The 16,599-nt window shown below is 38.9% G+C and overlaps 2 non-coding genes across 2 annotated transcripts; both read right to left on the minus strand.

Annotated features, from left to right (window-relative positions):
- Window positions 1-1,965: 1,965 nt before the first annotated feature.
- On the minus strand, window positions 1,966-2,072 carry LOC113853371. Its single transcript, XR_003502544.1, has one exon. It is a non-coding gene; the product is annotated as a small nucleolar RNA R71 (small nucleolar RNA).
- A 5,576-nt stretch (window positions 2,073-7,648) lies between these two features.
- Window positions 7,649-7,753, minus strand: LOC113853361. The gene has a single exon (XR_003502534.1). It is a non-coding gene; the product is annotated as a small nucleolar RNA R71 (small nucleolar RNA).
- Between the last annotated feature and the right edge of the window lie 8,846 nt (window positions 7,754-16,599).

Consider the following 16,599-nt stretch of genomic DNA (forward strand, 5'->3'; position numbering starts at 1 on the left):
TTTGTGATTTTATTCCTGGATTCACTTTGAGAAAGTGTTGATGTTGTGGGACTTAACCAAATTGATGATCTTTTCTAGTTATTGATAAGTCTGTAATTAGGCTCTCTTTTACAGCTATTTATTTATATTTGACCTTTGTTTTTATTGGGTTTTACACTAATTTATTTATTAGTTGTGTAATTTGATATAAAGAGGCCACAAGTAGATTTCGGTTCATTTTAGGCTCAAATGAATGGGTTTAAAAGCCTCACAACAATATGCACGCCCAATGAAGCACGGGGGTGCTTCGACAATATGCATGACCGTGCCGCACCATCATGCATGGCCGTGCTTGTTTGCGTTAGCCAAACTTGTCTAGTTTAAAGGAGTTCTAATTCTATAAATAAAGAGGGGGAGGCATCGTAGAAATGATCTTTTTCCTGAGCATCATTTGACATAAGGCCCTTCAAGATTCTTGATCACTTTCACCTCTCTTGCACGAACCTTTGGCACACCCTTGGCGACACTTGGAGATTCAAGTGACCATACTTGAAGACCGAAGATTCATCTCTTGTTCTAGTTTGCTTTTCTCTTCATTATGGATATGTTATTGATTATTTTAGCTTTTTCTTTCTACATGAGTATCTAAATCCATAGCTAGGGATATGAGAATTATTGTTCATGACTTTATAGAATTATGATATTTGAATATAAATTTGATTTCTGCTTCGTGATTAGAATTTATCTTATCGTTTCTCATTCTTAACTCTAATTAATTACATCATCAGATGATCGTACTTCAGTTAATTAATAGATCTATAGGATAAAACGAGATAAAAGATTAGGTAGACCAAACCAATCTTGATCTTCTAATCGTTATTGAATTAACAAATTCATAGGCTCCTTAGGCTTTTTCTAATTGATAACTCGCATGACCATTGGGGATATTAACTTAGAAAAAAGAATATTAATATTACATGACCAGTGGATATTAACAGTATTAGTATGAATGATTAGTAATCATCAGAAAATTAGATTTAGATCTAAATAGAAAAATAACATAAATGATTGAATGAGAACACCCATACGCCCTAGGTTTCTCTCTGATAAGTGTAACCAAGACGTGTTCTGTGTTTCTTACTTTTAGTTTTTACAATTGATTTTATAAATTCTCATCCTGATTAGTCTCGCATATTTGAAGCTCAAACAATTAAATTAGGAAAACTCTTAGTAGTTGATAAACAATCCTTGTGGGACGATATTTCGAGAACTTAATTGAAAACCCTTTATTACATCTCGATGGGTACACTTGCCCTCCAAACAAGTTTTTGGCGCCTTTGCCGAGGATTGTTTTTTTTTTCAATATTAAGAAAATATTGAATTTAATTGATTTGAGCAACTTGTGTTTTGTTTTATTTTGTTTTTGTTCATTGTTAGAATTTTCTTTTATATTTTTTATAATTTTTGTATTTATTTTATTCTCATTTTTTTAAAAATTACTTTTGATGTATGCTCACTCGTTCTAAGTGTTCTACAGCTTATTTGTTTGATCTAAAAATTGAAAGGACAGTTTGTTGACAAAGAAAATAAGTGAGAGAGCAAAGAATAGCAGAGGGAAGGAGATCGATCCAAGATTACATGACACCCAATGGTAGAGGCGCTCCTAGAAGCATCGCAACACCTAATGTGGAGGCAAACAATTTTGAGTTGAAACCAACACTCATAACCATGGTTTAGAGGTCCATACAATTTAGGGGCTTGCCTAGCGAAGACTCCAATCTGCATCTGACAAAGTTCCTCCGATTGACAGACACCATAAAATACAACGAAGTCTCTAACGATGCTATTCGACTCTGCCTATTCCCATTCTCAGTGTTTGAAAGAGTGAATGCATGGTTTTCCTCACTCCCAGCCAATTTCATCACAACTTGGGAGGATCTCACTCAACACTTCTTAAGAAAGTACTTTCCTCCATCAAGATCTTCCAAGTTGATGACAGAAATATGTTGCTTCCAGCAGAATGAGATAGAATCACTGTTCGAGGCGTGGGAGCAATTCAGGGAATTATTGAGAAGATGCCTGCATCATGACTTTTCAACTTAGAGGCAAGTGTAGATCTTTTACAGTGGCCTATCCATCCATAACAGGGCCACGATTGATGCCGCCGCAGGAGGATCTCTTATAAGGAAAGACCCAGATGCCGCATACAGATTGATAGACGAAATGGCATCTGCTAGCTTTCAGTGACACACAACTGACACATATTACTTCAAGAGAAAGGAAGCTACACTAGTCTATCAAGCAGAGAGCAGCAACCCATTGGTAACCCGAATGGTAGCTCTCACAAAGCAACTAGAGTGCTTAATGAGAGCACAAGATCAACCCACAAAGTTAGTGCATAATACAGAGTTTGATCAAGAGGAGGCAAACTTTATGAGTAATAATTATAACCCAGGATGGCGCAATAGCAATACAACTCCTTGGGGAAGCCGCCAAGGAAATCAGAATGCGCCCTATCGACCCCTAATGTGCAAAATCAAGGGGAGAAGCTAGAAAGAAGAGAAGCTCCTAGATTCCAATCCAATTTTCAAGAACAAATGATGCAATACGTGCATAGCTCTGACAAGAGAATAGAAAAACTTAAGGCACATATGGAACAACAGATTGAGAGGGAAGATAAGAGGTTTGCAGAAATCAGAGCTGAGATTAGGACTCAGTCTTCAAAGCTTGAATTCCAGTTGGAGCAAATCACTAGTCTCCTCAGTCAAAGAGCACTAGGAGCACTACCGTCCCAACCAGAACCGAATCCTAGGGAACAAGCTAAGGCAATTACTTTAAGAAGTGGGAAAAACTTGAATCGAACGCAAACACATGATTCATGCATGCCTGTGCTTATTGATCAGCACGCCCTTGCATCACCCTGCACACCCATGTTGGCTGACAAAGAACGGCTGTGCTTTGAACAACACGGCTATGCAGACAACGAATGCACGAACATGCATGTCCCAAGCAAGGCCGTGCTCACCGAAGACATGGCCGTGCTACATGATGAGCAAGGCCGTGCTTGCCACTCAGAAACGAAGAAAGAAGCAAAGGAAGATACATTAGTGATGCCAAGGCCGAAAGTTCCATTCCCACAACGGTTGATGGGTAACCAGAGAGACCCTCAGTTCAACAAGTTTCTTGGGATCCTCAAAAAGCTCCACATCAATATCCCTTTTGTTGAAGCCATCTCACAGATGCCTAAATATGCTAAATTCCTCAAGGAGATGCTAAGCAACAAGAAGAGATTGGAAGAATTTGAGACAGTCAGATTGAATAAGGAGTGCTCAACAATATTACTAAGGAAGCTGCCACCTAAGCTTAAGGATCCAGGGAGTTTTACAATTTCATGCACTATAGGAAACTCTTATTTTGATAAAGCGCTCTGTGATTTAGGCGCGAGTATTAATCTAATGCCATTTTCTGTGTTTAGAAGGCTGGGTATGCAAGAACCCAAGCCAACTTCAATTTCTTTGCAGCTTGCTGATCACTCGATAACGTATCCTAGGGGCATAGTGGAGGATGTCCTAGTCAAGGTAGATAAGTTCATATTCCCTACAGATTTCATTGTCCTTGAGATGGAAGAGGATGACGAAGTACCCATCATATTAGGAAGGCCTTTCCTAGCCATAGGAAGAACAATAATAGATGTTCAGTAGGGGAAGCTTACATTAAGACTGAATGATGAGGAAGTAGTATTCAAAGTTTTTAATTCACTTAAGCATCCCTCTACTTTTGATTCATGTAATTTTGTGACAGTTGCAGATGCTAGCTCCCTCTCCCTGGATGTACCACAGGTGCAAGATGAATTAATAAAAGATGCATTGGAGAGGATACTTACATTGGAAAGGAGGGATTTCCACGACACTGAAGAAATAATAGATGAGATCTTAGCATTGAACAGTGGGGGTGCCTGGAAGATGGTTTGGGCGAAGGATATTTGAAGATCTAAGAGAACACTCCCAGAAAAGAACCAAGCCATCAGTCGAAGAACCTCCTAAACTAGAACTCAAACCTCTTCCCTTGAATCTTAAATATGCCTTTTTATACCCTCCATCTCACTTACCTGTAATTATTTCTGCCAATCTGACAGATAGCATGGAGGAGAAGCTTCTGAGAGTACTGAGAGAGAACAATGAGGCTTTCGGGTGGAGCATAAATGACATTAAGGGCATCAGTCCTTCCATATGCACTCATAGAATTCACCTGGAGGAGGAGTTCAAACCAAAAGTACAACCCCAAAGGCGATTAAATCCCAATATGAAAGAAGTAGTGAAAAAGGAGGTAATTAAGTTATTAGCTGCCGATATCATATTCCCAATCTCTGATAGCCCTTGGGTGAGTCCTGTGCAAGTTGTACCAAAGAAAGGAGGGACTACTGTTATGCAGAATGAGCAACAGGAGCTCATCGCCGTCAGAAAGGTAACCGGATGGAGGATGTATATTGACTACAGGAAGCTTAACGAAGCCACCAGGAAGGATCACTTCCCTCTACCCTTTATTGACCAGATGTTAGAGAAGTTAGCTGGGCATGAATATTACTGTTGTTTAGATGGCTATTCTGGTTATATTCAAATACCCGTAGCTCTTGAAGATCAAGAAAAAACTACTTTTACATGCCCTTATGGTACATTTGCATATAAACGAATGCCATTTGGATTATGTAATGCCCCTGCTACCTTTCAAAGGTGTATGATGGCTTTATTTTTAGATTTGTTAGAGCATTGTATTGAAATCTTTATGGATGATTTTTCTGTATATGGCACCACATTTGATAGTCATGCACATAACTTGAATTTAGTTTTACAGAGATGCAGGAAAGCCAATTTGATTTTAAATTGGGAGAAGTGCTAGTTTATGGTTGATGAATGAATTGTTTTGGGACACAAGGTGTCAGATAAAGGTATTGAAGTAGACCCTGCCAAAATTGAGGTTATTTCTAAACTACCTCCCCCTACAAATGTCAAGGCAGTCAGGAGTTTTCTAGGACATGCTGCGTTCTATAGGAAGTTTATACAAAACTTCTCAAAAATAGCAAAACCCCTTTCTGAATTATTGGCTAAAGATGTAGAGTTTAAATTTGATGAAACATGTTTATCTGCTTTCATGAAATTAAAAGATAAATTAACAATTGCTCCTGTGATTGTGGCCCCTGCTTGGTCTTTACCTTTTGAGCTAATGTGTGATGCTAGTGATGCAGCTGTGGGAGCAGTTCTAGGACAAAGGCAAGATAAGGTGTTTCAGGCCATTTACTATGCAAGTAAAACCTTGGACGATGCTCAGCGTAATTACACCATTACAGAGAAGGAATTACTTGTTGTTATGTTTGCATTTGATAAATTTCGTTCTTATTTGATAATGTCTAGAGTTGTTGTCTTTACTGACCATTCTGCCATCAAGTATTTGTTGTCAAAACAGGATGCTAAACCAAGGATTATACGGTGGATTCTTCTCCTCCAAGAGTTTGATGTAGAAATTAGAGACAAGAAAGGGAGCGAAAATTTTGTAGCAGATCATTTGTCTCGATTAGATGTATCAGTAAGGGAACCCACGGTGAAGGAGATCAAGGATTCTTTTCCTGATGAGAGGCTTGATGAATCCACATTTTACTAAATTTTTATACATAATTTATTACTCTTTATAGAAAAGAATAGACTTAGATAGTGAAAATAAGATGAATATTCCAATTAGGCTAAATAATATAGATTTCTTAGTTTTTGGTTAATTTACATTGATTTAGATAGTTTATTTTAGTTGTTTTGATCATTTGAATAATGTGGCAGGAATCCCCATGCTTATTTTGAAGAATTATTGGATTTTGAGGAATTTGAGGTGAAAGTAACTACTTTCAAAATTGATAGTGACAACTATAGTAAGCCATTTCCAGCAAAGGGACCAAAGTGATCTCTTTCAATGTTAATGAGTTTTCTGCATTTCTCAACTGCGTTTTTGACCCCCATTTCCATGGAGGGCTAAATTTTGTGTAATCCTTAGTAAGTTCGCATAGATTCTTGAGTTCCTTGAATTTAATGATAATATAATTCCTTTCTTTTCATGAATTACTTCTTCCTTGTCTCTTGAATTAAATTAATGGTGAATGAGGGGGGTATTTCTCAATTAACCCTAATTTCATTTTAAGGAGATTCTAAACTAGGGATTGCTTAATCCTAGGTTTAATTCTAAGGTTGCGTAATTTTGGGATGAGAGATTAGAGCCTAACAAATTGTGTAATTTCGTTGGCACCATAAGGTTGATTTTTGCTTGTTAAATTAACCTAATTCATGGAAGAGAGGATGAATGTTAAATCTTGAGTGGAATGAGGATAGAATCTTTATGGATGAACTAAGGATTGTTGCTTTCTATTGTTTGAAATAATTAAACTCGTTTGTTTGTTACTCTTTATTTTGATTTGAAACCACAAAACCCCCCATTTTAATTGCTTGTTCAATTAATGCCTTCAACATGTTTAATGAAGATTAATAGCCAATGTTCACGGGAGACAATCTAGGGTAACCCTAGTACTATATTAAATTGTTTAAATTTTGATGAGGATTTGCGACAAATCTTTTAAACACCTCAAAATAAACCATAATCAAATTGGCGCCGTTGCCGGGGAACATTGGTGTTAATTTTTCATAAAAATGTTATTTGCTCTGTTTTCATTTTCGTTTTCTGCATATTTAGTGAATTCTCTTTTAACTTTTGCATTGTGAATACTTTAGTATAGTTGTAGTTACATAGATAAGTAGAGATATCTTGCATTTAGGTAGAACCAATTGCTGTTTTCTGCATATTGTTTGAATTCTGATTTCTGCATTTTGGTTTACCACACTGTATTTTTGTTTGCTGCAATGACCCTGTTTCTGCTGCATAATTCTGCAGAATTTGTGTTTGTATGTTGCATATTTTCATTCCATAATTGCAATTTCTTTCTATTTCTGCTGTTTGGTGTTAATACTTTATTTTACTGCACTTAGATGTTAGTTTTTCTGCATAATTGTCATCTGAATTTTTCTTCATTTTTACTGCTTCATTAGTTTACTTCTTTTCAAATTTCCATAGACAATTCCTAATGAATGACCAGATCAAATCCGGGAGATTTATATCCTCCAGATATTGAAATTGATAGGACATTCCATAGAAATCTTAGGAACCTTAGTAGACAAAATTCTGCACATACTGAGGAACCATCTTCACCATTTTCTCCATCTTCTATATATTCTTCTCTGCATTCTTTAAATTCTGAACCTTTAGAAATGGCAGAAAATGACTTGACACTTAAGGAGCTTGCCGCACCGGACGTGACCTACCAGACTTTATGTATCCAATACTCGGATGTGGATGCCCCTTTTGTTCTTAAAACTGGCCTAATCCATCTTTTGCCTAAATTTCATGGTCTTGCAGGTGAAGATCCACATAAACACCTCAAAGAATTTCATATTGTTTGCTCTACAATGAGACCACAAGGTGTGCCTGAAGAGCATGTGAAATTAAAGGCTTTTCCATTTTCTCTTATGGATTTGGCTAAAGACTGGTTGTATTATCTTCCACCTGGCTCTATTACAAGTTGGGACACCCTCAAGAGATTGTTCCTGGAAAAATTTTTCCCTGCCTTAAGGGCTGCCTCAATAAGAAAGGAAATATGTGGTATTAGGCAGCTGGAGAGGGAAAGTTTGTATGAATATTGGGAGCGTTTCAAGAGACTTTGTGCTAGCTGCCCCCATCATCAGATAAGTGACCAGCTCCTAATCCAATACTTCTATGAAGACTTACACCCAATGGATAGGAGCATGATCGATGCAGCTAGTGGGGGAGCCCTAGTTGACAAGACTCCCGCAGCCGTTAGAAACCTCATTGAGAATATGGCAGCTAACTCTCAACAGTTTGCTACAAGGCAAAATTCCATTATGTCCAGAAGTGTCAATGAAATTCAAACTTCAGATTCACACAAGCTGGAGCATAAATTAGATGAGTTGGCTACTATGGTACAACAGTTGGCATCCATCCAAAAGAATTCTGCTGCATATACACCTCCACCTCCATCCATTCCAGCAATGCTTTGTGGGATTTGTTCATCTACGGATCACTTCACTGATAGTTGCCCCACATTGCTAGAAACTGAATCTTCAGAAGGTAATCCTCAAGCTTATACTGCTAATATTTATGCTAATAAATTTCCTTTTCAGCAGCCGCAGTAACAACAAAGCTGGGATTTATCTTCCAATAGATATAATCCCGGTTGGAGGAACCATCCTAACTTAAGGTGGGGAGGAAATGCACAGCATCAAGGCTCTAGCCAACCAACTAACAACCATTTCCAACCGCATCAAGCTGGACAAAGCAAGCCATATTCAGCCCAGCAACATCACCATCCATCATCTTCATCTCAACAGCACCATCAAGCATCTTCTTCACTAGCCGCTGCACCTCAAAAGAATGAGTCATTCTTGGAAGACCTTGTGAAGCAACTCACTATGAGTAATCTCAATTTCCAACAATAGTGTCAAGCCTTCCAGCAACAGACTAAAGCAAGTATCAAGACCTTGGAGAATCAAATGGGTCAACTTGCTTCATCCCTTAATCAACTTCAATCTCAAGGTTCAGGTAATCTCCTTGCACAAACTGTAACAAACCCAAAGAATGTGAGTGCCATTACCTTGAGATCTGGTAAGGTGATGCAAGAGCCAGAAATGCCTACTGAGAAGGATCCTAGTTGCACTTTAGCTACAGAAGGTGAAGGAGAAGTTGGAAGCCAAGAGCAGCCTGCACCTATGCCCACACCATGTCAACCAAAAGTGGTAGACAAGGAGGAAAGGTCTATTCCTATTCCCTTCCCTCAAAGAATGGTTCAGCCCAGCAAGAAGCAAGAAGAGGTTAATAAAGAAATTCTAGATACTTTCAGAAAAGTTGAAGTCAATATCCCCTTGTTTGATGCTATCAAGCAAATCCCAAAGTACGCCAAATTCTTTAAGGACTTGTGCACTCATAGAAGGCGTCTAAAGGGTAATGAAAGAGTGAACATGGGAAGGAATGTATCAGCTCTTTTTGAGAGGCAGAAAACTTCCATGCCTAAGAAATGCAAAGATCCAGGGGCGTTTACTATTCCCTACATTATAGGAAACAATAGGATAGATAATGCCATGCTTGATTTAGGTGCATCTATTAATGTTATGCCTTTATCTATCTTCACATCTTTGTCTCTTGGACCATTGTAGCCCACGGGTGTCATCATCCAATTAGCAAATAGAAGCACTACTAATCCAGCCGGCCTTGTGGAGGATGTTCTAGTGAGAGTGAATGACTTGATCTTTCCTGCTGACTTCTACATCTTGGACATGCAAGAAGAAGAGCCAATAAAAGGAGCTGTACCAATCATCTTGGGAAGGCCATTCTTGAAGACGGCCAGGACCAAAATTGATGTGCATGCTGGAACTCTCACTATGGAGTTTGGAGAGAGTGTGGTTCACTTCAACATACTAGATGCTATGAAGCACTCACCTGAGGAGCATTCAGTTTTTCACATTGATGTTCTTGATAGCTTGATAGATGATAATTTTGCTGAATTTTTAGGAGACTCTTTCGTTGATTTTTCTGATTGTATAGATACCATAGATACTAAAATTTGTGAATATTGTACTAAGTCATCTTTGTGTGATATTTGTATTGCTGATTTTCTGGATTTAGATTCTGCAACTTCTGACATTAATGACATTGAAAAATCAAAAGGGTTAGAATGTGGTTCATTGAGTACAACAAGTATAATTGAATCTAACCCTTGTGGTTTAAATGTTGCAGAAATCATTTCAAATGAAAATGCTAAAGCACTGCCTTCAGTTGAGCAGCCTCCCACCTTGGAGCTTAAACCCTTGCCTGAGCATTTAAAATACGCTTATTTGGAAAAAGGTGAGAAGCTCCCTGTGATCATATCCACTGAGCTTGATGAGGACCAAGAGGAGCAGTTGCTTGATGTGATTCGGAAGCATAGAAAGGCTATTGGTTGGACCTTGGCTGACATCCCTAGAATCAGCCCTTCCCTGTGAATGCACCAGATTTTGCTGGAAGAAGGATCCAAGCCAGTGAGACAGCCCCAGAGGAGGGTAAATCCAGTCATATTGGAGGTGGTGAAGAAGGAGATCACCAAACTACTCTAGGCAGGCATCATCTACCCGATATCAGATAGCATATGGGTGAGCCCAGTGCAGGTGGTGCCCAAAAAGTCAGGGATTACAATTGTGAAGACTGAGAAGGATGAGCTCCTGTCTACTAGAGTGCAGAACAGCTAGACAGTCTGCATTGATTATTGGAGGCTCAACCAGGCGACCAGGAAAGACCACTTTCCTCTACCTTTCATAGATCAGATGCTGGAGCACCTGGCAGGTAAATCTCACTACTGTTTCCTAGATGGATTCTCAGGTTATTTTCAAATATGCATAGCTCCTGAGGATCAGGAGAAGACCACTTTTACATGCCCATTTGGTACATTTGCATATAGGAGAATGCCATTCAAGCTTTGCAATGCTCTCGGTACATTTCAAAGATGCATGTTGAGCATATTTTCTGATTTGGTTGAGCATTGTATTGAAGTATTCATGGATGACTTCACTGTATATGGGTCATCATTTTCTGCATGTTTAGGAAACTTGAATAGAGTTTTACAAAGATGTATAGAGACTAACCTTGTTCTAAACTTTGAGAAATGTCATTTTATGGTTAGGCAGGGGGTAGTCTTGGGTCATATAATATCTGAGAAGGCAATTGAGGTTGATCTTGCTAAGCTTAATGTCATTTCACAGCTTTCTTACCCCTCTTGTGTGCGAGAGGTGCGTGCATTACTTGGCCATACAGGTTTCTACAGGCGCTTTATCAAGGATTTTTCCAAGATAGCCCTTCCTCTCTCCAAGTTACTGCAGAAAGATATTGATTTCGAGTTTGGAGCCAAGTGCAAAGAGGCGTTTGATTGCCTAAAGATAGCCTTGACCACAACCCCCATCGTTTAGCCACCAAACTAGACACTTCCATTTGAGCTCATGTGTGACGCATCCAATTTTGCTGTGGGTGTTGTCTTAGCACAGCGGTTTGGTAAGGATCCACATGTCATTTATTATGCATCTAGGACTTTGGATCCTGCACAGTGTAACTATACCACAACTGAAAAGGAACTATTGGCCATAGTATTTGCTTTGGATAAATTTAGATCATACTTGCTAGGGTCAAAAGTTGTGGTGTTTACTGATCATTCTGCTCTTAAGTTCCTTTTGAAAAAGACAGATTCAAAGCCAAGGCTAATAAGGTGGATGCTTCTACTTCAAGAATTTGATGTAGAGATAAAGGATAGAAGTGGAGCACAAAATTTGGTGGCGGATCATTTGAGCAGGATAGAGGGAGTCCTTGAACTCACTCCTCTAAAAGATGATTTCCCTGACGAGCAATTATTAGAGTTGTATACTTCAAAGTTGCCTTGGTTTGCTGATATTGTAAATTTTTTAGTTGCAGGAGTTTTTCCAGCAGATGTACCAAGGAGTAAAAGGGAAAAGATCAAGAATGATGCCAAGCATTACCTCTGGGATGATCCCTATTTGTGGAAGTTCTGTAGTGATCAAGTGATTAGGAGATGCATTCCTGAGGAAGAAACTTTATCAGTTTTGCATTTCTGTCATGCATCCACTGTAGGAGGCCACCTTGGGCCCCAAAGGACTGCAAGGAAAGTACTGGATGCGGGTTTTTATTGGCCTACAATCTTCAAGTACTCTTGGCAAGTGTGTTCTACATATGAGAAATGCCAAAGAACTGGAGGGGTAATCACCTTGAAGCATGAAATGCCTCAACAATCCATTTTATACTTGATGTATTCGATGTTTGGGGTATAGACTTCATGGGTCCTTTTCCTCCTTCCTTTGGTTTCTTATATATTTTGCTTGCTGTAGACTATGTCTCTAAATGGGTAGAGGCTAAGCCTACAAGAACTAATGATTCAAGAGTGGTTGCAGATTTTGTGCGTACTCATTTGTTTTGTAGGTTTGGAGTACCTCAAGCTTTGATTAGTGACCAGGGTACCCACTTCTGCAATAGAACCATTGAGACTCTACTGAGAAAGTATGGAGTATTGCACAAAGTATCTACACCTTATCACCCCTAAACCAATGGGCAGGCTGAGCTCTCCAATAGAGAAATTAAGAAGATTTTAGAAAGGATTGTTCAGCCAAATAGGAAAGATTGGAGCAAGCGTCTTGATGATGCTCTTTGGGCTCATAGAACAACATACAAGGCTCCTTTGGGAATGTCACCATACAGAATTGTCTATGGAAAAGCCTGCCACCTTCCAGTAGAAGTAGAACATCGTGCTTATTGGGCAGTGCGAGCCTGTAATATGGACATAGACAAAGCTGGAGAACAAAGGAAATTGCACTTGCAAGAATTAGAAGAACTTCGCCTTGAATCATATGAAAACTCCAGAATTTATAAGGAGAAGACAAAGGCCTTTCATGATGGAAAAATAGCAAGAAAGGGGTTTTTCATAGGTCAAAAGGTTTTGTTGTTCAATTCCCGTTTGAAGCTCATGCTTGGAAAACTCAAATCTAGGTGGATCGGACCTTTCATTGTGACTTCCATTTCTCCCTATGGAGCAGTGGAGGTAAAAAGTGAATCTACAAACAATGTTTTTAAAGTGAATGGACATCGCCTAAAGCCTTTCCATGGGAATCCTACACTTGAGACCAATGTGGAGGAAGTTTTCCTAGATCAACCTCCAGCTGATCTTGATTCTTTAACTATTTTGGAGTGAAAGCTCCATTAAACGTCAGGCTAGTGACGTTAAAGAAGCGCTTTGTGAGAGGCAACTCACAGTTTTATAGCACTTTCTAGTTCTCTTTTAATTTCAATAAGCATTCTTTCATTTGAGCTGTGTTACTAGTCATGTTGCTTAGTTCATTTTGCACAAACATTTTGTTCAACACTTGACTCATTATTTGATTGACGATTTGTTCATAATTTTTGTAGAAAAAAAAATTGCTGTATTTGGACTTAATTTGTGCATATATTCATGGAAGTCCAAGTAGAGAGGGAGAAATAATCATTTCCATGGCACCAAGCATTCACTCTAGAAAGAATTTTGAAGTTTGCCATGAAGGTAATCACTTTCTCAAGCCATAGTAGTCACTTTCCACCAAGGTATGTGACTTTGCTCTCTGTAGTTCTCACTTTCAATTTTCATAGTGACCACTTTGAGGGCTTTTGAATTTATTGGTCTGCGCGTAACTACTATGAAAATTCATAGTAGCCATGTGCAGCACCCTGGGAAAATACACATGAAGGGCGCCTCTGTGGTGATTACTTTGAATATTCATAGTAACCACTACAGAAACCAATTTTTGAACATTTGATGCGCGTAGTTATTATGAATATTCATAGTAACCACACGCAACCTCTTTTAAAACAACTGAGAAAGGCGCCTCTGGAGTGATTACTATGAAAATTCATAGTAACCACGCGCACCCCATTTTTGCTGAAACCCTTGCGCGTGGCTACTATGATTATTGAGAGTAACTACGCCCAACATTTTTATATAAATAGGACCTGTTTCACGTTCACTCTCACTCTTCATTTCTGAGAAATTTTTTCACTCTTCTTCTAATTTCCTGAGCACCCACTCCTTCGAATTAAATTCCTTGCATCTGAACGTCAACTCCCTAGACTTTTGCACTGCATTTGAACTCCAATCCAGGTAATTTCCTCTTCCTCACTCTTTGCGTTAGGGTTCTTCATTTTTCAATTGGGGATTTTTAATTAGAAACAATTTGAGTTGAAATTACTGGTTAGAATCAGTTTCTGCAAGGATAACTACATGATTTAAAGTTAGTAGGGTGATTAATTTGATCCTGTGTGTGCAAATTGTCATGTTTGAACCCTAGGGTAGCTACTTTCATAATTCGTAGTGATTACTATGTAGGTAATGCTGAAATTCTACTTCCCCTAGGTTCGTTTTAGTCTGGAATGTGATTTCTATGCATTAAAAATTCAAATTCTCATGGTTAGAAATCAAATTGCATTTTCCCTTTCTGAATTTGAAGTGTTTTTGCTCTAGAGTAGTTACTATCAACATTTATAGTAACTACTCTCTATGAATATATTGTGTCTGCTCATTTCATACACTCATTCCTGATCTGATTTAGTTGCACTACCATGTAATTACATTTTCACTTACTACTTGCTCTGAATTCTGGAAATTTGATTTGAAATTAGACCCATCTTGCTGCACATGTTTTTACCTTAGCTGATCTAGTGGAATTCATCCTCTGCATTTTATATATGTTCTCTGCATTTTCCTATGCTCTTTGCATTTCCACAGCCTGATTCAGAAGTTGAGAATTTATTTGATTGGATCCAAATGCACACTGTGTTTAAATTTTCCAGACCATCAAATGAACCTCTTTTTTTGACCATGATTCACTATATGACATATGCTGTTCTACATTTTAAACACATGGATTATGGACTTCATTTTGGAACTGTTATTGCTGTCATAGTAGCTACCTGTAACACATAGTGGTCACTTTACTGAACCTAATTTGTTGCTTGAATTTGCAAGTGTATGTGTCTATATGTTATTTCCTTGCTGCTGAACTTCACTGAAAGTGTCCACTTTCATATATCATTTCAATATTGAAAAAACTGACATAATTCACACATAGTGATCACTCTGCATGTGTTTAATTGTCTGATCTTTCACTATTAAAATAGTTACTACTAACTAGCATAGTAGTTACTTTTGCATGCAGAACTACTCTGATTTGTCTTAATTTTCTCTGATTTCTGCACATTTGCTGTGAAATTATATCCACATAATACCTTTGCATTCTGTCATGCTTTACTGCCAAAGTAACTGCTTTCATTCATCACAGCAGCTACTTTCTGCTGCAACAATACTGTAAATTGCTTGCATTTTCTCTCTTTCATTTCCAAATGGTGTGAAATTCTTGCTACAGGATTAATTATGCACTATCACTCATTTATTCCTTTTTCTATGTGCAGATTAATGGCAAACACTCCTAGAAAGAACGCACCCAGGGCCAAGAGAGCCAAGATAGCTGCTGCCTCTTCATCTAGGCCTCAGCCTGCACATGATCCTAGATTTCAGTCCCTGGCTCATGAGAATTTCTTCAAAGCCAATATTCTCAGGCGACACATTGTGCAGGACAGGAATTTTGACCTGCAAAAAGGGACCTACCCCTAATTTGAGCAGGAAATCTAGAAAAGGGGGTGGGATTTGTTTACCACATGTGCTGGGCATGGGTGGAAGGACATCACCCAAGAGTTCTATGCAAATGCCTTCAGGGTTAAGGGAGATGATTTCCCCTACAGGCATTCCATGGTCAGAGGCAAGGTGATAGACTTCAACCCTGTCAACATCCAGAGGATCCTCAACATCCCTCTTCCTGAAAAGAGGCCTGGACAGTTGGACTACACTACTTTCAGCTACTTAGAGGAGAAGGACTACAAGCCAATCCTTCAAGCAATATACAAGGCTGGAGAGAACTGGGAGTTTGACATGAAGCTCTAGCCCAAGAACCTAACTACAAAGCACCTCCTTCCACCTGCCAAAGTCTGGAGCATCTTCATCCTTAGCTCCTTCATGCCAGTCATGCACTCATCTACCTTGGCAGTGAAGAGGGCAGAGCTAGTTTATGCCATAATGACAGGGATGCCCATCCATGTTGGCGATGTTATCAGCAATGCCATCATGGAGATCCTAGCTAGGAAGAAGGACTCCATGGGTTTTCCCTCCATCATTACTATGCTCTGCCAGGATGTTGGAGTTGACTTTGGGGAGTATCAACAGAAAATCAGAGCAGCTCCCTGCATCACCACAACTATGGTGAAGGAGCTGTTTAAAGCTAAGAAAAGCTCAGCCCCAGAGATACCTCCCCAAGCTGCAAGGAAGAAAGGCCTTCCTTCTAAAATGAAAGACCAGCTGAAGGAAATAGCTCTGCGACAAGATGCTCTACATGCTGGTCAGAAGGCTGCTCTGACCCTTATAGAGACCATGTTACTCAACATGGGGAAGAAAATGGGGATGACTGCTTACCAGATCTACTATGCCCCCACCTTTCCAGCCCTTTATCTTCAAGCAGCAGTTCAGAATGATCTTCCACCTTTCACACCTACAGCAGAAGAGGAGGAGGAAGAGGAATATAGCAGCTCTGAGGGTGAGCCAGTACTAGACCCAGTTGCAGCAGCAGAGGGGCAGGATGATGAGGACACCAACACTGATGCAGCTGATGATGATGACCTCTCCTCCAGGCCTGATGAGGATGCAATATAGTTTTAAATTTTTATTTCTATTCTTTATTTACCTTTTTCTTTCATTGTACATATTTTTTCTGCCAATTTCCCTGTAATTAGTACACTTTTCTTTTTATTTTCCCTGCCTTTAACTTCCCTTTACTGTTTCTACTATGAACAACAACTTAACTCTTTCATGCTATATATATATATATATATATATATATATATATTATCTGAGTTTGAGTTATTTTGTTCTACTGGTGCTGAATTTATTGTCTCTTTGTGCAGAGAATGCCC

This window comes from Abrus precatorius, unplaced genomic scaffold, assembly GCF_003935025.1.
Source record: "Abrus precatorius isolate BTA unplaced genomic scaffold, Abrus_2018 Scaffold10, whole genome shotgun sequence".
Lineage (NCBI taxonomy): Eukaryota > Viridiplantae > Streptophyta > Magnoliopsida > Fabales > Fabaceae > Abrus > Abrus precatorius.